This window comes from Camelus ferus, chromosome 8 (genome assembly GCF_009834535.1).
Source record: "Camelus ferus isolate YT-003-E chromosome 8, BCGSAC_Cfer_1.0, whole genome shotgun sequence".
Taxonomy (NCBI): domain Eukaryota; kingdom Metazoa; phylum Chordata; class Mammalia; order Artiodactyla; family Camelidae; genus Camelus; species Camelus ferus.
This window is the reverse complement of record NC_045703.1, coordinates 57,026,525-57,051,524: the sequence shown is the minus strand read 5'-3', so window position 1 is coordinate 57,051,524 and position 25,000 is coordinate 57,026,525. Positions and strand designations below refer to the sequence as shown.

Sequence of the window (25,000 nt, the reverse complement as noted above, 5' to 3'; positions counted from 1 at the left end):
GGAGATCAAGGAAGAGTTCAGAACTGAAAGTTGCTTTTCCTAGATGATACAAGCTGAAAGGGCAATTTAGTATATATTTTTATATTAAAACAGTTTCAAAATTAAAATTTTAAAGTATTAATCACAAAAATTTCAGATCTTAAAAACTATCTAGTAACTTTGGCAACTGTTTTTAATAAGGTAAAACAGTGTGCTAATTGCCATCTAGCACTTAGATAATGATGGCTTAAGTATAAGATTAATGCCAAGAAAAAAATCTGTAAATATCATGAATACTCATAATTAAAAAGAAAAATTTAAAGAGGACAAATTTGACTCCTGCTTTTTTTTGTTTTTGTGAGGAATTTAACATTAGTGGATCAAGGGAGTTGGACAGATATACACTAAGAATCAGGAAAAGCATCACATTTTAGTAAAAAATAACTCAAATGTTGTCATATGTTCGAATATTTTCTGAAAATACAGAAAGCATGGATAGAACATCAGTACAGAATTGCAGAGTATAGTGTTAAATATCATATTATTTAATATATTTATGAATCAAAGAGTTTTAAATTAGATTAAAGTAATCTACAAAAATAGACCTAATGAATTTAGATGAAAACCATGTAACAAGTCTTGTTCATTTTGATGCTATGGAAAAATACATAGCACAATTAAAACTAATACAATTATGTCTAATATTAAGTACACCTTCAATACAGAAAAACATACACACATGCAAATGCACACACGTGCATCATTCCAGGAACTCTTACAGATTCCTGGAGAGGACTTGCCAGTTCTGAACTATTTGCAGATTACCCATTTTGAGAATTATCCACTTTGAATTTAGTATCCTGGGTTGTTTTTTGTTTTTTTTTTTCCTTTTGGTTGTGAACCAGCATGCTAATCTAGGCACTTGGTATGTTCTCAGAGATCCCAGGCTAATTTGCATATAAGTTTAGGTGAAATTGTAATTATGCAAATATGAAACAGGGAAAAGTTGTAATGCATATGAATTGAAAATAATGCATAAATGATTTCTGGATTGCTTTTTATTTCTGTGACACTGCACCTCTTAATTGGCATAGATAATTGGTTGACTGTACTTGAGTATGCTATGCATTTAAATATCATTAATTCCTGTCCTATTAATACAGGATTTGCAGTGATTCCAGTGGAGTATGTATGATTGTCCTTGACCTCAGTGTGCAACATAAGTACCTAAGGATCCATAATGTTGATGAATGGTATGATGTATCATGTAGCCTGGAAGTGGCTGCTGAGCTAACATAAAAGTCTAAAACATAGCTCTGAACAATCATCCTGCTTTGCTGTGTATGTGGAACTGTATAAGTAAAATATGAAGTAGAAAACAAAACAAACAAAGCTCGGTGACTTTTTTCTAAGGAGAAACTGAGTATAGAGTTTATATAGATCAGAAAATAAAACTAACAGTAAGCTTCCTTCCTGATCCCTATTAAAATGGCCAAGAAAATGTCCAAATTGAAAAGAAAAAATGTTCTTACAAGTTTAGAAACTAGTTAATACAAAGAAAATGACCTTCTAGAATCCAGTCAACATTTCTACAAACTAAAGAAAACAAAAACAAAAACTCACAAAAAAATACATTTCTACAAACTCTCAAATTGATAAGACTCAATTAGGAAACAGTATTAAGTAGCAATCCAAGCTCGTTTTAAAGAATTTTCCCCTCAACATTATACTGTACACCAAAAATGGACACATTGTAAATGATTATACTTCAATTAAAAAAGAAAAAAGACAAATAGAATTTCCCCCTCAACTTGAAGTCTGACCAGTCCTTGCACAGCTAGGAGAACCTAGCACTTGTCGAACACCTGCTCTGGTGACACTTTGTGCTAGAGGAGTGCCCGGTGCTCTGAAATCAGCCTGCCCTCCTGTCTCAGGTCTGCACACGGAGGTTGCTGGCAGAGGAGGAGACACTGAGCTCTAAGGGAAGTCCTGCCTGTTGGTTGCCTTGACCTATCAGACCTGGTCAGACTTAGCCTCACTCAAAGATGGGCAACAGGAAACATAGTCAGCATGCGTCCATGAAAGAAAATTTGTAGTGCAGGAAGAAAAAGAACAATACTTTAAAGGCATGGCAGGGAGTAGGGAGCCTTAAAAATAGCTTTCTGAGGAAATGTAAGGCGGTTTTAGAAAATATCTACTTGTTGTTTAAAAATGAGGGTTTTAAAAGGGTATCATTCCTATTAAACAAGAATTGACTGAGGTAAGAGAAAAGGATAAGAACAGATTATAGCCAAATAAAATATAGAGTGATAGACCCAAAAAAATCACATTGGAGGAAAAACAAAAACAAAATAGGCACGGTGGAAAACTAGATTGATGATACAGTTAACAAACCTAAGTGTAGAGCGAAAATAAACTAAAAATGATGAAAAATAAAAGGCAAAAGTTAAAAGAGACATGCACAACAAGACAGAGAACAGCAATCCCTGCCACGAAGAAGACAATGGGGCAGCAGAAATAACAACAAACAGAAGAGCAACAACCAGAACTAGTAAGAGACCTGGAAACCGAGAGGATTTACAAGGTTATGCACAAAACGTGGGCAGCGGGGCCTTTGACAATCTAGGTACATGCTGGTAAGTTTTATTGTTTCATACGTCAGAAATGCTACAAGCATCCGAGCTGAAAAAAATGAATAAATAAACTCACCTTCAAAAGAAATCAAATTGGGCTTTCCATAAACTTTTCTCCTGTAGCAGTGGCTACCAGAGGACAATGAAGCAACATCCAGAGGTGTGGGGGACTCTCTGTCATGTGACAGCTCAGAAACTATGATACCAAAATACCTTTTCTACCAAAAAAACCTCTCAGTGATATACACTGTGAGATGAAGTAAAAACTACATTATGAGGAAATGGATGAATGAACATGACTGAAGTAAGATTTGAAACATTTTAAAGATATAATGATGTTAGAAAAAGACTGAGACTGGTGAGTATAAATAATTTTTGTAACTGAAGAAAAATCAAATAAAATTAATCTTGAATCTAATGATCTACTTATTTTATTCTTTTTATGAAAAATATGGAATTGTTATGCTGATATACACATAGTGAATATATTTAGTATCCACTGCATAAAATACTATGTAGACATTAAGTATAGTTTATCAATAATAATGTCAGTAATAAAAAAACTACTTAGAGCTTTTTCTTTTCCACATTTACTAATACGTTTATCATAATACTATGTAGTTATGGGCTGGTTACTGTCTCATAAGATGTAATCAGGCATCTCTCTACCCAGCTCCAAATTCAATGACATAAAATCATTAGTGTGGCATCAAATATAATGGGAGAATTTACACCTTGAAAACTGTAAGTGCTGCAAATCAGGGCTTTTAGAGAAATGTTCTGGAGAGCAGCATACTACTGAATATATCTGAGGAAAAACAAACAAACAAAAAAACTGACCAGAAATATCCTGAATACTTAAAATGAAGGGAATTTTAGTACGTCCAGTTCTCAAATATCATGCCACTGTTTTAAATCACAGATATCAATACTAGATAGAAACTTAGAAAACTGTTTATTAAGTAAGATTAAGTGAAAAGAAGATAATAATGTTTTCTCTAAATAATTGTGTATATGACATTACAATCCCCCAAGGTCCTCAATTCTAACACTAATGTAGAAAAACTGGAAGTCCAGAGAAGGAAAAAAAATGGAGATTAGACACAACTCTTTTTAAAGAATAAATCCAATGAAATATTTTTAAGGTCATTCAAGGAACAAGATCTTTTTTCTCTGAGATTCCAAGTTTGATTCCATATATCCAGTGACAAATGAATTAAACAGTTAAGATATAAGAGATAGTATTAAATGGCAGGAAGAAGGAATGAGAGAAGAGAATTTGGCCAATTCCAAATCCCAAAGAATTACAGCTGCAGCATACAATATCCAACAAGCTGGTTTATTCAATTTGTACTTCCATTCCTCATGTTGGAATGAGGTAAGTGATTGATTAGCATGTTATCTCGCTGACATACAGCGCTTTGTGTTTTGCAAAGCACTTTCACATCTAATTGCTTTCTTGTGATCTCCACAACTCTATGAGATGGGAATTTTTTTAAGAAGCATTTTTATAGATGAAAAAAATGAAAATTCAGAAAGGTATGCAATTTTCAAGGTCACCCAGCTAGTTATCAGCGAAGAAAGAGGTGCTTAAGTGTAATGCCTAAGTTGTTCCGCTACACTGAGGATGGTTCCCAATTTACCACATAAGATATGTTATATGGATACATTTATTATATTTGAAGCACCTGAAGTGTCACATTGAAAAGTGGCTACAAAGGCAATGTACTATTCTTATTTCTGGCTCCAAGGAATTATGTGATAAAATAAAAGAAATTATGTGACAGAATGAAAAAGAGGGGGAGGAACTTGTCATTTTATGTTATTGTGTGTCTGCCCCTAGGGCTTGGATCTGTGTATTAAAGATACTGGTTACAATGATGTTTCTAGTGAATTCCTGAACTATGGTCTGGTTATGACAAAAAAGGAGAGCATTTGCTAGGATAGTGCAAGCAAGTCTTGCCTCATGAGGAGAGACAGACGAGTAAATGTGACAAGGACACTGTGTTTTCAAGAACTGCATCTGTTCACAGCTCTTCTGGTGAGAGCTTATTAATATGTTTACTACAGCAGGAGATAGCCAAGTTCTGCAACTCTGCTAACAATGTGCTTCGACTCAGAGACAAGTTGACAGTATTTTCTCTGGTCAGTTTCAACAAATGTTCATAAACAGCTCTCAGAGAGGCCAATAGTAGGCAGATTTCAAATATTTGGGGAAATCACATAAGTCACAGTGAAAATAAGAATGGTAATGAATGAGAAGATCAGTTAATTGCTCCTTATACAATCATAGATGCTGTGAAACTTGAAAAGACACTAAATTATATATCATTTGGCCCAAATCCATAATTTTAAAAATGAGAGAGACTTGCCCAACGTCCCACATTTAGTTCTTGCTTAGTTAGAACCCAAAGTATCCAGCCCTAAGGGTGGTACTGTTCTGACTACACCTGCTCAACTAAAGCAGTGGTCACAAACTGGCAGCCAGGGCACACTTAGGCTTTGCTTGGTCTACATGATGTTTTAAAAATTAATTAGTTGCTGAAATTTAAAGATAGAGACATTTCACATCGAAATTCCAATTTCTAGCTTTTCTTGAAAGAAGAGATCTGGCACCAGCCAGCCCAGATTCTCCCACAGCTACAGTTGCTGGAGATGATATGGCACCTGTTCTCCTGCTCCCTCAGGTCCCACATGGTCAGCCTCCCCATTTTATCCTCACCCACCTGTCCTCTGTAGACATTAGGGGTTTTGGTCCCTGGTGCCATGCAGATGGTTTTTAAAAAAAAAAAAAACAAATTAAAAATTAATTAATTTTATGGAAAGATACAACATTCAAAATATATCAGCTTTTCCATTGTTCACAGAGACAAGATATAGGATTTCTAATCTGACAGTGATTACACACACAAAAGCAAGTTTGAGGAGAAAATGGACAAATTACAAGAGTATATTATTTGAAAGCATTTTTTGTATGGTTTGAGTAGGACTGAATTCATATAAACAGTAAATATGTTAATAACTAATGAATCAGCTAGAAGGTTTTTCTCACTGATTAGTCTCTAACTGCTTCCCTTCAAAATAATTTAGTGATTGATTAAATTCAATTGTTTTGCCTTTTTATTAATGCCTTATGTGTATAAATAAAAATCATAAAATTCACTAAACAGAGGAAACAGGCATTTCTTTTAGTACTGGCAATTCTGTTTCCATTTTTCCAAGTTATTTCATTACAGTGATGTTCCCATTTTTGTTGGCAGTCATTTTTATTTCATTTCATTTATAAACGCAAAACCAAAGATTATCCACATTTACTGCTGCTGAGAGAAATAATTTATTGCTCTACATGCTGTCTACATGCTCTCAAAAAATAAGCACATCTCAAATTCTGTTCCCTTAAATTCACAGACACACACGACTGCATCATAGTCTTATTAGATTTGTACTTAGGGTTTCAGTCCAAAAGTTGGTATTTACAAAAGGAGGAATAAGCAAGGTAATACGTTAGGAACTGAGAATCATAATTTTGGAGTAACTTCAATTTTGAATGGAGTGAGTCCTCTTTCTCAGGGAAAAACATTTAAGTCAAAAATGTGAAAACAGAAGTATGAGTTCCTAAAAATTAAAAAACTTCAGTGTTCTCAGTCCTTTCTAATGTATTTAAAGTATTAAAATCTATAATGCTTATCTCAATATCAGTTCTAGAGGCTGGACACAAACTTTCTTATGTGCCAGTTATGAGCAAGATATGCTAGAACCAAGAAACTCATCTAAACATTACTAATCCTATTTACTAAATTTCAACTTCTTCAAAATAGTTGGCATAATTGTGCAAACAGTTATTTATATAAACACTCATTTAACATGTTTTTTAAAAATGGCTGATGTGTGCCAGGCACTGTACTGGTCTCCCAAAAAATAGCATAAACAAGACAGGCAGGGTCTTACCTGTATTGGAAGCTTAGCCCAGACCCAAAGCAAGTCTGCTCCTCCGCATTCCTATCTCTCCACTTGGGCACTTAGCCAGCATCCAGCTCTCCCCATTCACCCACCCACCACAGCCACTCCTGCCTGTCACTTGTCTTCCACACCGACCCACAATTCCCCACCACAGAAGATAAGGGAGAGGACTGTTGGTGACACTAATTGTGACCCAGACATCCCTCTCCTACAACCACATAGTCCCAATAAGCCTCTAGAGGAAAAATACACCCACTGTTCTGGTAGTTGTCTTTGTCCTGCTCTTGCTATGGAACATTTCTGGTAGACCATTAAAAAACAAATACAAAAACGTACATTGCACCCCAGTGTACACTGAATTTCCCAATGCCTCTTTGAGTCTAATGACTGTTTCCAAAGTCTTTCTTTTTTGTTTTCTTTTCCATAAATATGGGAAATGAATTTCTATGTCTCCTGAAATGAAACACGTCAGGCCCAACATTCTGTGGAGATCAAGTAGGGAAATGCTTATGCATAGGATATTTTACAGTTGACAGATACCTTAGGAAAAAATACAAGGCATAGAAGGTGAAAACTGGTTAGGAAAAGCAATGTGTGCCATGAAGGTTTTACTGTCATAGAAAAATGACTTCTGTTATATAATTGTTGTATCAATTATATAATTATATCTATTATATTACAGTTCAATCTGAAAATATGAGAGGGACAAAAATATGGTGCTTCCTTTTTATTTCCTCCCCAATCATCCACAGAATGTAAGTAATAAAAGAGTATTTTTGAGTACTTATAATGTGGTGGATAATTCCACAATAGTTTCAGTAAGAAGCTGAAACTTTCATCTAACAGTAAATCAGCACAAATTAAGCATCCCTGTGCACCTTAGAAGGCACAAGCTATGTTGTCAGAAGCCAAACGAAATCATGATTATCTAAAATTCAAGAGAATACCAGGCACTTTGACTTATTCCCCTCCATTTAAGCAGTAATTAAAGACTCTATATTAAGAAGTATGTTTTACTCATTTTTATATCCCTCACACTCAATAACGGTCAAATTTAATTAAATGTCAAAAGCAAATCTTTACTGAGATTTAACTCAAAAACTGATGATACTGTGTGTTTATAAGTCCTATAAACAGTACTTTCCATACATTGTGTGTAACCTCTTCATCTCTGCAGGAATAGGTGAGGCAAATTCATGTATTAATAATATGGCGTATACAGTGGTTCCCCCAAATCTGGCTGTACAACAGAATTACCTGAAGGGGAGGGATGGTAAAAATTCAAGCCCCAGGACATCATCATGTTTCGAGCCCCAGATGTTTCTAAGTACACGCATTTGGGGATCAGCTTGTAGGGATGAAAGAGCCCTGGACTGAGAGCAGAGCTCTGATACCCGCTGAACCACAAAGTAATCACCTGACCTCGAGCAATGCTCAGTCTGTCAGTCCTTTACTCATCCTATGGGCAATCATAGAAAACAAGCTATTGTCCTCTCTGGGTTTCAACTTCCTCATCTGTAAAATTAAGCCATTAGAATGGACGGTCTGAAATCCCTTCTCTAATTCTACCCTATAATCTACACTGTAATCATTCCACTTGCATTTGTCTTATGGAGCCTTATAGAAAGTAATTGTGTACCTTTTTAAGGCCCCTATTGAATTAAATTCAGCAAATATATGTTGAAAAACATATTATAACCAAGCATAGCACAAGATCCAAGCACTGGACACATTTTGGGAAAAACCTGAATCTTGCTTCTTATATTCTAAATTCTCAACAAATATTTTTTCTGAATGAATGAAAGATTGAATGGGCAAGGAGACACTGCTTACTAGTTGAGTCTCAATTTCCTCAACTAAAAAAGCTGTGTACAAAAAGTACTTTTTAAACTTGGGATATAAAAAAGATTTTTATTTGAAGCTAACTGGATGATTGAGAACTGTGTTGAGAGAACTATGATACTGAATCCAGGAGAAAAGATACTATAGTCAGTTAGCAGTGTCTATACATGTATGTGTCAATCCTGTTGCAAACAAACTCTTTGGATTATTCATTAAATTTATGTATTTAATGAATTTTAATATATATTCAATAGATTCATGCATTAGTTATTAATTAGATATATATATATGAATATATGTATACAACAAGATTTTTGTGTGCCAGGCACTGTTCTATGCTCTAGTAATACTGAAATACAACAGTGTCCTGTTAGTAGGTGAGACTAACAGTAAAATTGTAAACAATTGCATTAATGAGATAATTTCCAATAGTCATAAATGGCATCAATAAATAAAACAAATCAATAGGATAGAAAGTGAGAGGAGAAGAGTGATATGTTGGATAGAGAGGACCTTCTTGTGGAAATAACATTTGAACCAAGTAAAGTCTTAGTGGAAAGAAGCAGTCAGTCACTAAAAGATCCAATGTGGATTCCAGCCAGAGGAAACAGCTAACACCAAGGCCTCTAGGAGGGGGCACCCTTTTTTATGTGTTCAAAGATGGCAAGGAGGCCTATGGCTAGGGTGTGAGGAAGAATGGAACAGGCGATACTATATGATATCACTGCAGGTTCACCCTTTACATTCACAGTGCCAGACCCACTCTCTGCCTCCTTTGCTTTTCACCTCCAGGCCCTTCATCCCGTGGAAGGCCTTGCACATGTGTGTGTGTGCACACATTTACTTGCTTTCCAGGCTCTATCAGAACCTCTGTCAGTGAAGTCAGACATCTCTAATGTACAGCTAGAAGTGAGAACCAGAGCCCTAAGCAAAAAAAGTGAAGATTTAAGATACAAACAGAAGAGGGGCTGAGATTATGCCCAGAAAATAGTAAGGAGGGGGGATGTAATAAAGTCAAAAAACATTTAGGAACATTTGGGTACAGAAAACACTCTCAAATCACTAATCTCTTCCCTGAGACAAAGAATATCTCTTCCTCACAGCTTCGTAACTCTGAGAAACAAGTCCTGCTTTAACAAAGATCAATTTATTTCAACTAACATTTGCAACCTGTAGGAAAGGAGTTGTAATAGATGCCATAAGAATCACAAAAACAATAAAATGGATCCCACCCTCAAGAAAGTTACAACCAGGACTACAAGTATCTGCTTTCAGGCTTGTGATCTTATTAACATGAATTGAACCCCACCACTTCCTTCCTAGTGTCATCCATTTCAGATTTCAGCCTTGTAGGGAACAGAAGCCACTACTTTCTATAAACCAACATTACATAAGGGTGCTTAGGAAATGATAATGATGCTGATTAAAGATGATCATCAGGGACTTTCAGGAAATACATGTTATACACGTGCTCATAGCTAAACTAAACAAAAATTTTAAACAGAAATAACCTCTGATGTCCTCCAACTGGCCTGTGCAGGATTGGCTCTCCCCTCTTGGCTACCCTGTCATGCCCACTCTAAATGCTTATCTGATAACCCTAAGATAATGAAAAGAGATTTAAGTGCTATAATTTCCAAAGGTACTATCTTTTACCAGAAGCTTATTAAACACTCAAAAATTCTCCAGATAAAAAGTAGTTATGGGACGGGAATTACATGGCGCCTCTTTTTTCCCCTCTACCAATAAATTCTATGCTACCTCTGAAAGGTAACATATTTACAAAGGGATGAAAGGTCATTCCCAATAGATTACCAAAGTAGAATGCACCATATCACACCATCACCTTATTAGCCTGTGTGTATGTACATATATTATTTTATTGAATTCTTATTGTGTACCAGTCATTATCTTGTTTAATCCCATGAAAAGTAAATACAACTATAATCTCCAATTTACAGGTTGGAGGAATGAGATTTAGAGAGGTTAAGTTACTTGCCTAAAGTCATAAAGCTTAAAAATGACAGATATGGGATAACAAACCAAGTTTAACTCCAGAAGCCTCCCTCTTAACCAGGAATCTCCCACACTTCATATTATACATCTGTTTGAATACCAACTACAAACAGAGGATCCAAAATTTTAAGGGCTGATTTAAAGGGCTTCATCGGTAAGCCAAAGTCATTGGTACCCTTCTCCAGGAAGGGATGATCACATTGCTCTATTACAAAGTGATAGATTCTATGAACCCCTACTCATAGAATCCTAGCTACTCAGGTTGTTGGGCTCATTCCAACTCACCTAACACCTGAATTCCTCCTACAACAATCCAAGAATCTCACAAACACTTTCCCATAATCACACTAGGGACCAAACAAGAGAGGATGGATTTCACATGAAGTAACACGCCACTGGAAAATCAATTGGCAGTGTGTACATTCTGCTTTTGAGAATGAGTCAATTTAGAGTGTTGTAAAATTTTAAAATGTAGTAAACTCCCCAGGACTAAAGCCCTAGAAATTTCCAGAGAAGGTAAAAACTTTCTTCCCCTTTGCCCACTAAAAATACCCCTTGTTTTTAGAAATATAAGTGTGTTTGTTTCTTTTTTTTTTTTAATTGCAGAATTTTTCTGGACACACACAGACAAAAAAACAAGATATGCCTTTTAATTATCATTTCCAAGAGTTACAAATTTGAAGATTTCCTAAGAAGTATCAGGTATGCTTTAAAACAAATCAACACGTAGCCCTTGTCATGCTCCGATAATGTGGTAGTGGGTCCTATGCGGTCCTCCTGGTTGACTAGGACAGGTATATTGAATACAATATGACTCAAGGGCCTGATTTTTTTTATCATCTGACTCACACTAATACAGTCTAGGCCCTAGTTATTTACATTTTCCTTACTCATTTAAATGGGTATTCAAATGCTGACAATATCTAGCCCAAAAGTCATAAGCCTGTTAAGTACCGTAGCACCTTATTATACAGATTATATAGTGATCAGACACAAGCTTTGGAATGAGACTGACTCATTCTGACCCTGTGTCTGCCATTTTTTGCCTGTGTGACTCAGAAAAGCATTTTTAATCTTTCCAGAATAATAACAGTACCTTACACATAGGATTATTGGGAGGACTGAATAAAGTAATATACATAAAACACACAGCACAGTGCTATGCACACAACAAATGCTCAATCAATGGTACTGGCATTGTTATTATTTTTCAGTAATAATAGACATCAAAGTTATATTACCATTCATGAGTAGAAGGCAGTGGGTCAGATGGTGGAGAAGGTTAAAGGTTAAGCAACCAATAGTTTATAAACCAGATAAGCATCAGTTGTACCATAAAGACCAATTTTTCTCAGCACATGCAGGAGGTACCTAAACCCAGACCAGGCTTATGATAACCTGAGGAGACTGGATTAGTTTCTTAGGGTTGCTGTAACAAAGTATGAACTAAGTGGCTTAAATAACAGAAATTTATTATCTACCAGTTCTGGTGTCTAGAAGTCCAATCTTAAGATGTCAACAGAGTTGATACCTTCTGAGGGCCATGAGGTGGAGTCTGTTGCATGCCTCTTTCCTAGCTGTCAATCTTTGACGTTTCTTGACTTGGATGCATCATCCTTTCTCTGCCTTCATCTTAACATAGTATTTTCCCTGTTTCTATGTCTCTATACCCAAAATTCCCCTTTTTATATGGACATCTATCATATTGGATTAGGGCCCACCCTAATGATCTCATTTTAACTTGATTATCTCTGCAAAGACCTTCTCTTCCATTAGGGTCTACATTTTGAGGTACTGGGCATGAAGATTGAAGAATTTTGTGGGGGAGAAACGATTCAACCGAGAAAAAGAGAAGAAATGCCAAAAATAGGAATTATATTTGAAAAAATTTTGGAAGATATGCATTTTAGTATAGTTTTTTTCTTGAACCACTCAAAAATGCAAGAGAAAACACATTGTAAAACCCTCAAGTTTGACACTTGTGTCAAGTTGACATCATTATGGCAGAAGGAACCTGTATTGCTTCACAAAAGTTGGGTATTATTGGTTTTATAGTATATGCTTCTTAAAGAACTAGGAAGCCAAATGATTCCAATACCATGGCCAGTCCAAATGTCAATTACATTACCTTTAACAGAACCACCATTTGGTTACTCATTCAACATGTATTACTCAAGCACTTACTTGGTACTTGACACCCTGTTAGATCTTACAAAGCTATGGAAGGAATCTAAAATAAAGTACATGCTGTAAGGAGTGTTTTACCTGCTTGTAAAGATACAAAATATGTTTCTTATTTTGTATGTCTTAAGAGTCTATGTGATGTGGTCTCTCGTGGGTCCAGAATGTGTGTTCTCTAAGGCTGATTTCCAGGAATCCTTGCATGCTATTAAGGAGTGACATAAGGTGCAACTTGTCATGTCACCAAGGGTGGCTTCAAGGCTAGGTGTCGAGAGGAAATATGCCTGCCATCTTTCACATGTAAGACAATTTACATTTTTAATCAAATGTTATACCCAAGGTTATAACTATTCTTCTTGATTAAGATTTGGCCCCTAGATGGATGGGCAATAATCCCCAGTTTAGTGAGTACCAGAATGAATTCTACCTTAGATAAATACTATAGAGAAGTATGCTGCAAAAGGCAGAGAACACAACCTTCCTATATGCAGAAGTGAATCAAAGTTACCCATGCTTGATGCCAGAGGGGACGGCAGCTTTGGGTGACAGGTGGCACGCCTCTCTGCCAAGAAGAAGGCGTTGCTCCTGGCAGTTTTTTAACTGAGACATGTGACCTAAGTAGTGGCATTTCACAGCTGAGAAACCAGCTTGTAATATGCCTTTTGCTTCACAGGGAGGCGGGCCACATGTCCACAGAGGCTCCAACTCTAGCTGCAAACCATTGCAATGCATTCTTCTTACAGTCAAATATTTATATTGGTATGAAAATGTAAATGGACTGTAAGATTAACGACATTTTTCCAGACAAACAAAGAAGGTAGCTTCCCTGCAAAAGTGTCACTTTCTAGCACAAATGCTACAAGGAGGGGGAAATGATCAGAAAAATGAGTGGGCAGGAAAAGTTAACAAAAAAAGTCCCGATTCATCAGTCTTTGGTAGAAATTTGCAAGACAGTGTCTACTCTATTTCGACTAAATTAGCAGATGGAAGACAAATTCAAACTCTGACATTCTCAGCAGTCTGACATCTGGGTCTTCTTTTCAAATCAGATCTTCTACAACTCCACACCCTCTCCTCATCCTCTTCTCATCCATGTCACACTGATGTGGCAATAATTGTTTCTCTACCTCTCCTTCAGGCAGCGACAGGAACTACAGGATATATATAAAGTCTGGAAACAAGACAATATTATTTTACTGTATAATAATATAAATATATATATATATATATATATCTTTTATTACTGTAAATATAATAGCTGATAATTTCCTATGGATATTTGCCTATGTTAAAAAAAAATTGATTAACATCTGCAACCGGATTCATTTTTGATACCTGATGCTGGATGATTAGTAGGATCTATATTTGCTGAATAAATGAATTAACTGGTTAATCCACTGATATAAAGCTGATGTTTGCCCTCAAAGCAACAGAGAAAGATTAAGGATGGAAAAATATCAGAGAATAGGTGGAGCATATGAAAGTAAATAATCTGGAGCTGCTTCAGGAGTTACAGAGAGCAAAAGCTGGGCTACAATGAAAGTCTTTTCTCTGTATGCAACCTCAGGTAAGTCACCTAACTTTCTTTTCAAATCAGGGACTTAGATAAATGTTTCCTTCCACACAAAATCTATCATTCCAAATAAATATTAAATAGAAGTGACTGCTTGTAACTTTCTGGGAAAAGCCGAGGCCAGGAGGCAGTTATTAATAACTAAAGTGAGAAAATAATGATATAAGCTATGGGATAATACAGTGCAACTAACTACAGTTATTGAAACTTTACAGTTTCAAAAGCACTTCCATATCAGTTCCTATAGTCCTCATAGGAGGCCTGGAAGAAAGGCATGCCTGATCCTTTACAGATAAGAATGCAGATTTAAAGTGGTTTATTGACTTGTCCAGAGTCACAAGGGTAGCTGACGGAGGATGTGAGACCAAACCCGGGCCCTTCTGGTCCTCCTACTCAATGCACTTCCTACTGCATGTGGGTGCTAAGGGTAATATTGGTACTGCACAGCAATGTTCATAAAAAGGAAGAAAATGAGAAAAAATATAACAACTTGAGAGTTTTAGCTGATAGTAAATGCAGTGATTTTTCCTCAATAATTAGAAAGGTGAAAGGTGAACAGGAATATTAAGAAGAGTCTACCCAAGAAACATGCAATTAATTGGATACTTTCTTTGCTTTATTCCACTATTAAAAGAAAGAAGCAAATAAAAAGAAAAATTATTTATGAAGAATTTAGTAACAACAAAACACTTTCAAGGTTTTTGGTCCTTGGAAATTGAATAATTAGTCTACTATCTTGTTTCACTTACACTGATAGGGCTGGCAACAAGAATTGATGTGAAGCCTCGCAAGCTCTTAAATCATCCAACTCCTAACGGAGGCAGAAAGAGACTGAAACAAATGCCCTCCCCACTTAGTTCAATTAAAATAATATTTATTGAGTGTCTGCTATGTGCAAGGCACTGGTCTAATCGATGGAGATACATCAGTGAACAAAATAAAACAAAGATCCCATACTCCAAAAATTTACTTTCCATCAGGGGATATATTCTATTGGGGCAGAGTATTCTAGTAGAAGGCAAACATGTAATGAGAAATGTGGTTAACTACAAGGCTACATTCAGGAATTATTCAGGCTAAGTTAATGCATATTTTTTAAAGATCAACAAATGTAAGAAATGAAGAGATAAATATCTGTAGTATAACTTTCTAAGTATGCACATTTTAAATGTCATTGTTTGCCTATTTCAGGAGTATAGAGTATTGCCTTGAGACATGTATAAATGACTCTGAAGAAAATAACTCATAAACCATCACAGTGCACTATGATAAGATGTACATTATCAGAAGGGGCTTCCAAAGGATTTACCCAAATTATGGTACACGGACCAGCAGTATCAATATCACCTGAGAGCCTAATAGAAATGCAGACTCCAGGTCCATCCCAGGTCTACTGAATCAGACTCTTCAATTTATCTAGTTCCCAGGTGATCTGTATGCATACTAACGTTTGAGAAGCTCCATTCTTGTGCGTTCCTCCAAATCTAGGAGAGCCTAAAAATAATCTATTGAAAAGGAGAATATAAGTACTTCAAAAATTAATCACTCACTCAATTTTTTTTATTTTTAAGAAGTTGTTTTCAAGTAAAATTTTACTTTTAAAATGACAGATCAAGGATCTAATACTAAGCTTTCCTTTGGTATGTAGAAAAAAATGAAGTTTGCCTTTTCACAGTGTCAAACCTAGCATATCTAGCAAAAAACAAAGGGTAATTCATCCTTCACATATATTAATGCATAGGGCCTCCCTGCACATTGTGATTAAACAACCAACTTTACTAACAGGACTAAGAGACATAGGATGTCTTTTTGGTGTCTCATTCTACATCAAGCTTAGTTTCCCAAGCAATTATGGTCCGGAAGGCACAGGATGAGAACACCAGGAAAACTTAGGAAGTGGGTAAAAAGCAAGCTACCTATCCATTCATCACTGAATAGTCACTTTACAAACAGATGTATCTTTTCCTAAGACTAAGAAGAGGGGAGATCAGAAAAAGAGGCTTTTGTAAATTCACAGAGGCACAGCAGCCCAAATCACCATTGATCTTGAAAAAGTGAGAGAATGGTTCACCCACACATAACAACCCTACCAAAACGGGGCACAGCACAGCCACAAAGCAAACCCCAGAACACACTGAAAAAAGGAAAAGACAGCAATGGTCAGAGCATCTGTGAGCCAGAGGAACGCCTTTTTCACTAATCTGAAAGAGCATGATTCTCCTCTGGTATACGATCATTGCTTGAAGATTCTTCTGTCACCCTAAACATACAGAAAAATTTTCTTCCATCTTTAGTATATTCAACTATGAGTATAACAACCTTCTGCAGTTAAGAAAATCTCTCAGCCTCTATTACTGTCTGCTTCATAATGTACAGAAATTTCAATAAGGATCTCTATCTACATTTGAGTCACTTTCATTGAAAAGTGTATGTATTAATATACTCACTCCTCTTAAAGTGGAGTTGAGACATTTTGCAATTATAAAAAGTATAAAATAATGCTGCTGAAGTAAGGTAGAAGATGCTAATATCCACACGTGTAAACTAAACATTTTCTGTGCTTGAGGAGCAAATTTAGGTTTGAGCTTCCTAGTACACAAAGAGAAAAAGGGAAAGCACAATACTCTCATTATCATTTAAGATGAAGCATGTCAAGGGGGGTAGGGAATAGCTCAAATGGTAAAGCACATGATTAGCATGCATGAGGGCCTGGGTTCAATCCCCAGTACTTCCTCTAAATAAATAAATAAGTAAACCTAATTACCTCCTGCCCAAAGTTAAAAAAAAAATGTCTATTAAAAAAGATTGACTGTACTTCAATTAAAAAATTTTTAAAAAAGAAAGACACTTAAAAAAAAGAAAGATGAAGCATGTCAGTTCTTCAAGAGAGATAAATGATTTCATCATACTAAAATCTAAAAAGAATTGTTAACACTGGACCTTACACAAGGGACATTGAACAACATAATAAGAAATGTCTTCATCAAAAAACTGTGAAAATTATAAAACATTATTTACATTTCCAATTATTGTTCTTATTTTTAATAAATTAAGAGTATTAAAATGAAGGCATATAAATGGTTAATAGGCATATAAAAAATGTTCAATATTGCTAATTATCAGAGAAATGCAAATCAAAACTACAATGAGGTATCACCTTGCATTGGTCAAAATGGTCACTTAAAAGTCCACAAATAATAAATGCTCGAGAGGGTGTGGAGAAAACGGAACCCTCCTATACTGTTGGTGGGAATGTATTCTGGTGCAGCAATTATGGAAAACAGTATGGAGTTTCCCTAAAATCTAAAAATAGACTTCCCATAGGATCCAGCAATCCCACTCCTTGGCAGATGTTCAGAGGAAACTCTAATTTGAAAAGATAACATGTACCCCAATCTTTATAGCAGCACTATTTACTATAGCCAAGACATGGAAGCAACCTAAATGTCCATCAACAGATGATTGGATAAAGGAGATGTGGAGTATATACACAATGGAATACTACTCAGCCATAAAAATAATAAAATAATGCTATTTGCAGCAACACAGATGGGCCTGGAGATTGTCATACTAAGTGAAGTAAGCCAGAAAAAGAAAGAAAAATACCACATGACATTATTTATATGTGGAATCTAAAAAAAAAAAAATGACATGAACTTATGTACAAAACAGAAACAGACTTGCAGACATAGAAAACAAACTTATGGTTGCCAGAGGGGAAAGAAGGTAGGGAGGGATAAATTGGGAGTTTGGGATTGGCACATACTAACCACTACATGTAAAATAGATAATCAGCAAGGTCCTACTCTATAGCACAGGGAACTATTTTCAATACCTTGTAATAGCCTATAATGAAAAAGAATATGAAAAGGAATATATGTATATATGTACAACTGAATCACTATGCTGTACATAGTATGCTGTACCAGAAAATAATACATTATAAATTAATTATACTTCAATTTAAAAAGTGCACTTTAGAAAAAGAAATTTTTCAGGAAGAGTAAATAGAGTCCGGTATGTAGTATTCTGGAAGCCTAATGTATGCAAATTGGTTGATAGTGATCTCTTAGACGATATTCTTAAATAACAATTCCCTCATCTGGTCTTGTGACAAGAGCTGGATAAAGGATAATTCTAGGCTATGATCTCAGCTGAGCACCTGATATCCTATGCAATTAGCCAGAGAAATATTGCGGAGTTTTGGACATCAGGCCAGCAGGTGGCCAAGTTAATGAATTGCTATGAAGGCTGAGACTCCTCCCTTGTATCTGCTGGCTGTACACTACTGGAGAGAATATCAAAACAGTATGAACTGATGCTCCTAGAAATATATGGCTTCCAATATTATTCAAGTCCTCTGAAAATTGGCTCTATTTATACTTGACCTACTCCCTTTCCCTTTCCACCCATCTCGTTAAATAATTGAGAAAACAAAGGCTACCAAATGTTATTTTCAAACCTCCTTTTTCTCTTGTTCCCCAAACATAATAGCATCACCACCCAGAGGAAAGCCTTCTCCCATTCATGTGTGGCCCAGCCATGATTTCTTCTTGCCTTCTCAGCAACTTTGCTTCATCATTTATCTTCAGATTTTCCTTTACTACCACTCTTTACTGTCATCCTTTAAAATAGCTTAAGTCTTTCTCATCCTAGAGAATGTTTTCACTTGGAAGCACATTTCTGTCTAGGTACCATCATATCTCTCACTCTCCCTTCTCAGTCTCTGGGAACAATGTTGTATACCTGAAGCCTCCACTTCGTCTTGGCCTCTGCCCTTCTGATAGGTTCAGAGTTTAAGAGATTCTTTAAGGGCAAAACCTCAGAGGAAGTGGAGACTAGTACGGAGCACCATTTCCGTAACCCTCCCTTCCCTGAAACTCTGTGATATTTGTCATGGTTCTCTTCTTGAAACTTCCTCCTCCCTTGGCTTCTGTGATGTCTGGTCCTTTCCTGGTTCTTCCTCTTTCTCCTCCTAGCTTTCTAATTATTCCTTCTCCATCCCTTTTCCGGATCCTCTTCCTCATTTCACCTTCTTCAAGGTTGTGCCCTTAACTCTCCTCTTTCACTCTATATCCTCTCCTTTGGCAATCTCATCTACTCCTGTGGTATAAACCACAGCTATTTGCTGACAAATCTCAGATCAACCTCTTTTCAGACCGTTGGCCTATGGTATCTCTCAACTTTATTGTCCTGTAGGTACCTCATACTCAACCAGTCTAAAACTCATGTTTTCCCAGTCTGTGCTTCCTCTTTTATTCCCAGATAGTTATATAAAATGGAAAGCTGGGAGTCATTCTAGACATTCTCTTGGATCCTCATAATTAGGATCCTCAATCCTAATCTCCCTACTAAATGGCTATCAAATCCATTCTCTCCTTTCCATTCCCTTTGACACATCCTTTTATAAAGCTCTCATCATTTCTTGAATAAACTGATTAAATAAATTGAGTTTTCTCCACCACTCCACCAACTATCAATGGCCAACTTTTGTCTTAACTTCTAATCTGACTCCTTTTCCTAATATGTCCTTTCCAAGGTTTTCAGGGTGTCCTTTCCAATATATAAATCTGATCATGTTTCCTCCCTGTTTAAAGTCTTTCACTGGCTTACCACACTTGCAAAATAGAATCTGAATTCCTTGACTTGACAAGTAAGTCTGTCCCTTCATGACCTAGCCCTTTCATCCATTTTCTGTCTGAACCTTCCCCACTCTTTTCCCTGAACATATATTCCTGAATTGTTATCTACATCAATATTTTTACTCACACTCACTTCTCTGTGTCCTTCTCTTATTCCTCTAATGTAGTAAACTTCAAAAGTCATCTCCTTTCGGAGGCTTCTATGAGGTTTTCATCACTTCCTTTTCTGGCCCAGAGAAGGCTAGTCACACTTCTCTCTGTTACCTAACTCAAACCTACTCCTATGGTTGTACTTATCAAACTGAACGGTAATCATTCTATGGGGAAGTTCTTGATTGAAGGGTTATCTATTGTTTAACTATCTCTGGTCCTCAATAACTATCGCAGAGGGCCTGGCCCAGAGAAGGTGCTCACTAAACATTTATTTATTAAGATAGAGATCTGATATATACAAATTATAAAAAAGGTTAGAGTACCACAGAGAAGAGGGAACTGTCTCAGTGTATCCAGCAATAATTGCAGAATAAGCTATACAACCAAAGGGCTTGCACTTAGGACCACATGCTGTGGATGCAAGGAAGAGAATGAGAAGCCAAATGTGCTGTTCAAGGTTAGCAAATCAGCAAGATATACCTCTTCTCTCTTTATTTGCACACCCTCACCCCAGAACAGTCCTGTACTGATTTCATGTAGGCTCGCCTAGACTAAAGAAAACTTCTGATTTAAGGTTAAAATGGCCTGATAACAATAATGAGATCTGATATTTATTGAGCTCTATACACAGCACTGTCTCACTTCATATGCACAATAAACTTAAGGGACTGTTTCTTAACATTTTATCCTGATGGCTCTCTAAGCATAGCTGATCATGAAACCTTTGGGTCAATCCTATCCCTGACACCTGGAATCCAAACCAAGCCATCCTTTTTTAAATTTTCTCATCCTTATTCACTATACATCATCCCTGGTTACTTGTTATAGAGATGGTACCACAGAGCTGTCTGAGCAAATGTGATCTCCCACTCTTGACCACAGGCCTCATAGGGAGGGAATGCTTCCTTCTTTCATTAAAAAAAAGGGGTCTTCCTTCCTAGTCTTTATTTTTCTGAACTGAAGGGCAGAAAATGTCCCCTTTTCTGAATGAAAAGGGGAATGATCATTTATAATTTCCTCAGCTAGTTTCATATGCAGTAGACACTTTAAACTGGAAGTTCATTTTCTCTGAGAAAGGAGCTTTATTATGAGTTGGCAACAAGCACAAATATAGAGGTAGAGTTGCTCAAATCCAAGGGAGAAATCAGATCAGATAAGAAAATTGTTTGAACCAGACTTTCCAGGGCAATGTGGAGAAGAAATGAGTAGGAAGCAAGAGACGTTAAAGAGAAGAGGCTTCTATTGTTCAGGGGTTTTCTGGTGTTTGAGAGTTCAGAGATAGAAGAGTGCTTGCTGAGCTTGAGGTGCTAGACTGTGGGCAGAGTGGGTGGGTTGCTGAAGTAAAAGTGAAGGATGCAGAGTTGAGATAAATGACCTATGAATGTTGGAACCACCCAAGAGCATGGCAAGAGTTGACATAGACTCACAGCAGTGAGAATGAGTGACAGCAGAGACTCCTAGAAGCTGCTAAATGACTGCAGCAAAGTTAGTAAGAACATAGCTGGGCTGGCTGACATAAAACTCACAGGAGAGAGGAATGCATGAGGGCAGCTCATGCATTTAAAAACAATACTTGGTTTAAGAAAGTATCTAACACAAAGTTGAAGTAGTCTTGGCTTTGTTACTACTGAGTGTTATGGTCTTAGGCAAGTCATTTTATTTCCCTGGGCCTTTGTTTTCTCATTTATAACATAAGAAAGTTTCCTGAAATCTATAGTACATGCTGCATTTTTATCTTCTGTTACCAAGATTTAGGGTCAAAAATCTTCACCTGATTAACTGATTTCATGTACTTGCTCAACTTTCATGAGCTAAGAAGGACTAACTGGGGGCAGTTGAATAAAAGCAGGAAAAAGTTAGTTCTTTTGTTCTCTGAAACACTGCCATGATGTAAATAATATGGTAGTGATTATCATTCCCATTTAATAAATAAAACCAAGATGAATGTATATTATTTCCCATAGCCTTTTGTGCATTAGTTTTTTAAGTGATTAAACGTACTCTCTGTCACCCATGAACCTTTAGCTGCCTATATATTTCTATGCCTCTTAAAACATGAAGAGACCTTTGAGGACAATTATAATGACAATGATGAAATATAATAATAGTTATTATTCTTTTAATTTCTGTGTTCCTAGCACCAAGACCAATGTCTGACACATAGTAGGTGCCTGTGTTCATCAATGAATAAATGGTCATGTCTTCATTAGAAAGAAAAATAAGTTACTGAGCAAGCAAAAAACTGCTCCCCAAAATCTTGTGCTTCAGTTGCGAATTAAGGCTTTTATATGAATCATTTAGATAAGTGCCTTGAATCTTCAATTTATTAGCCATGAAGTGACTAAAATAGATGACTCCGAAATTGATAAATGAGAATTTCTGATCACCAAGTTTTTGTTTGAGCCAATACTCTCCATGAAAATATTAATGCTATATTTAGTACCATAATGCCTTGAGTTTAAGAAAACAAAACTTCCCATGAGATTGAAGAAAATTAAAATTATAAATTTTCATGTACATTAAGATTTAAAATATTGTAGACATTTATAGAAGACAATTAAGCATGAAAAATAAGTAGAAATTGCACACATAAGTTACATAAATATTTTTACATAAATTTAGAATCTAATGATAGCTCTTTGATGGGGAAAACAGCCACATCATTTAGCCAAGACTTTATGTCTCAGCCTGACTCTGGTTTTCAACTACAGCTTCTCTGACAACTCATAATCTTCTCATACTGAGATGCTGCTTCTAATCTATCAGAACAGCATGCACTATGATCTGTTTTTTCAGTGGTTATAGGTGCTTACTAAACTATTCTGTCCTCAGCAATGGTTTCCCAGACCTCTGTGGTCTTACTACAGAGCATGATGAAAATATGGCTTCTGATAAATCTCTTTATAATGACACTGCTCCAGCCACTATCCAGAAAGTTACTGAAAATCCATAAAACAGTCATTGAGTATTAACTCCATAGGTCACTAGAAGAAAAATTTTAGTGCTTGAAGAGGACTGGTAACTGCTAAGCCATATGATAGAAACATAAAATAGAAGTTTCCATCACCATCTACCCTACGCAGTAAGTTACTTAGAAAATTTGTTTCAAAGCAAATGAAGTCACAGGGTGACTGATAGTATGGCAGAAGAATCAAGAATTCAAGCTTTCTATTTCTATTCAAGCTTTTTTTGTATCTTTGTACTTCACCTTTATCTTTTGTACATAGTAGCTGTTAACTAAATACTGATTAAATAACTTGGAAAATAGTATAGTAAGTTTAGTCAATATAGAAAAAAATAGCAAAGACAGAAACTCAAAAGTATGGCATTCTGGGGCCATTTTTGACTTTATATTTTTCTACAGGCTTCAAGATTACTGTTGTATTCCAGTACATATAGTAGTTGATATTCATGATGATTAGTTTGTATATTAAGTAAAGTTCATATTAAATTCAGCACTCTCTTTAAAAGATGTCAGGGAATTACATAATATAGTTTTCAAAGATCACCTTGTAACATGCTTAAAAAGCAAAAGGTTGGAGTTTAAAGAAATCACTCTTTATTACCCAGGTTAGTGAACTAGAGAATCAGGATCTGGATAAACAAGGTTTACTTGGATCTGAACACTTTTTAAAATTGCAAATAGGGTAACTTATGACTGTCCCTGGCTTTTCTTTTGTCTACACATCCACTCTTGCTAGTAATAAATGTGCTCTTAGCCAAAGTTCACATCAAATTGAACATACTAAATCTAAGTTCATGTTTTTTAACTTAAAGTATTGTAGTTTTGAAATCTACTTATTACAGGCCCATTAATCACACCAAAATTTTCCTGAACTTTCAGGATTGCAAAACTAAAGGTAGCTTTGACTCCTTTTTGTCTACATTATTTTAACAGCCTAGAATTCTACAATAACTAACTTTTTATGACTAATTTTCTCCCTACCCATCCAGTGAATCTTCCCTACACATTTCAGTAAGAATCTACTCTTTTAAAAATTATTTTTGCATCACATCAAACTTTGCTTTGACATTTCTTTCTTGAAACCAAAACTCTTCAGCTTATGCTTCAAGATTCTCCATTACTTAAAAACAGTCCCTTTTAAAATCACATCCAAAAAAATAAAATATTATAGATGAACCTGGACAAGGAGATGAAAGACCTATATGCAGAGAACTACAAAACATTCATTAAGGAAATTAAAGATGATTTAAAGAAATGGAAAGATATCCCATGCTCTTGGATTGGAAGAATTAATATTGTTTAAGTGGCCATACTACCCAACGCAATCTACAGATTTAATAGAATCCCCATCAAATTATTGAGGACATTTTTCACAGAACTAGAACAAATAATCCTAAAACTTATATGGAATCATGAAAGACCCAGAATTGCCAAAGCAACACTGAAGAAAAAGGACAAAGCTGGAGGCATAACCCTCCCAGACTTTAGACAATCCTGCAGAGCTACAGTAATGAAAACAATGTGATACTGGCACAAAAACAGGCATATGGATCACTGGAACAGAACAGAGAGCCCAGAAATAAACCCACACAACTACAGTCAATTAATCTTCAACAAAGGAGGCAACAACATACAATGGAGAAGACAGCTTCTTCAGCAAGTGTTGTTGGGAAAGCTGCACAGCCACATGTAAATCAATGAAGTTACAACGCTTCCTCACACTCTACACAAAAACAAACTCAAAATGGCTTAAAGACTTAAACATAAGGCAAAACACTACAAACCTAGAAGAAAACATAGGCAAAACATTTTCTGACATAAATCTTAGCAGTGTTCTCCTAGGGCAGTCTACCAAGGCAATAGAAATAAAAGCAAAAATAAACAAATGGGACCTAATTAAACTTATAAGATTTTGCACAGCAAAGGAAACTATAAACAAAACAAAAAAAAACCCTACAGAATGGGAGAAAATATTTGCAAACAATATGACTGACAAAGGTTTAATTTCCGGAATATACAAGCAGCTCATACAACTAAATAACAACAATAACAACAA

At 35.9% G+C, this 25,000-nt stretch overlaps 1 protein-coding gene and 1 long non-coding RNA gene across 2 annotated transcripts in view; both read right to left on the bottom strand.

Moving 5' to 3' along the window:
- The window catches only part of GRM1 (glutamate metabotropic receptor 1), a 348,538-nt gene that overhangs the window by 314,338 nt on the left and 9,200 nt on the right, over positions 1-25,000 (bottom strand). The gene's annotated exons all lie outside the window — the stretch shown is intronic.
- Positions 1,817-24,736, bottom strand: LOC116665433. The gene is made up of 5 exons (XR_004322046.1): positions 24,575-24,736; positions 24,012-24,015; positions 11,425-11,427; positions 10,630-10,635; positions 1,817-1,826 (listed from the first exon to the last, which is right to left on the bottom strand). It is a non-coding gene; the product is annotated as an uncharacterized LOC116665433 (long non-coding RNA).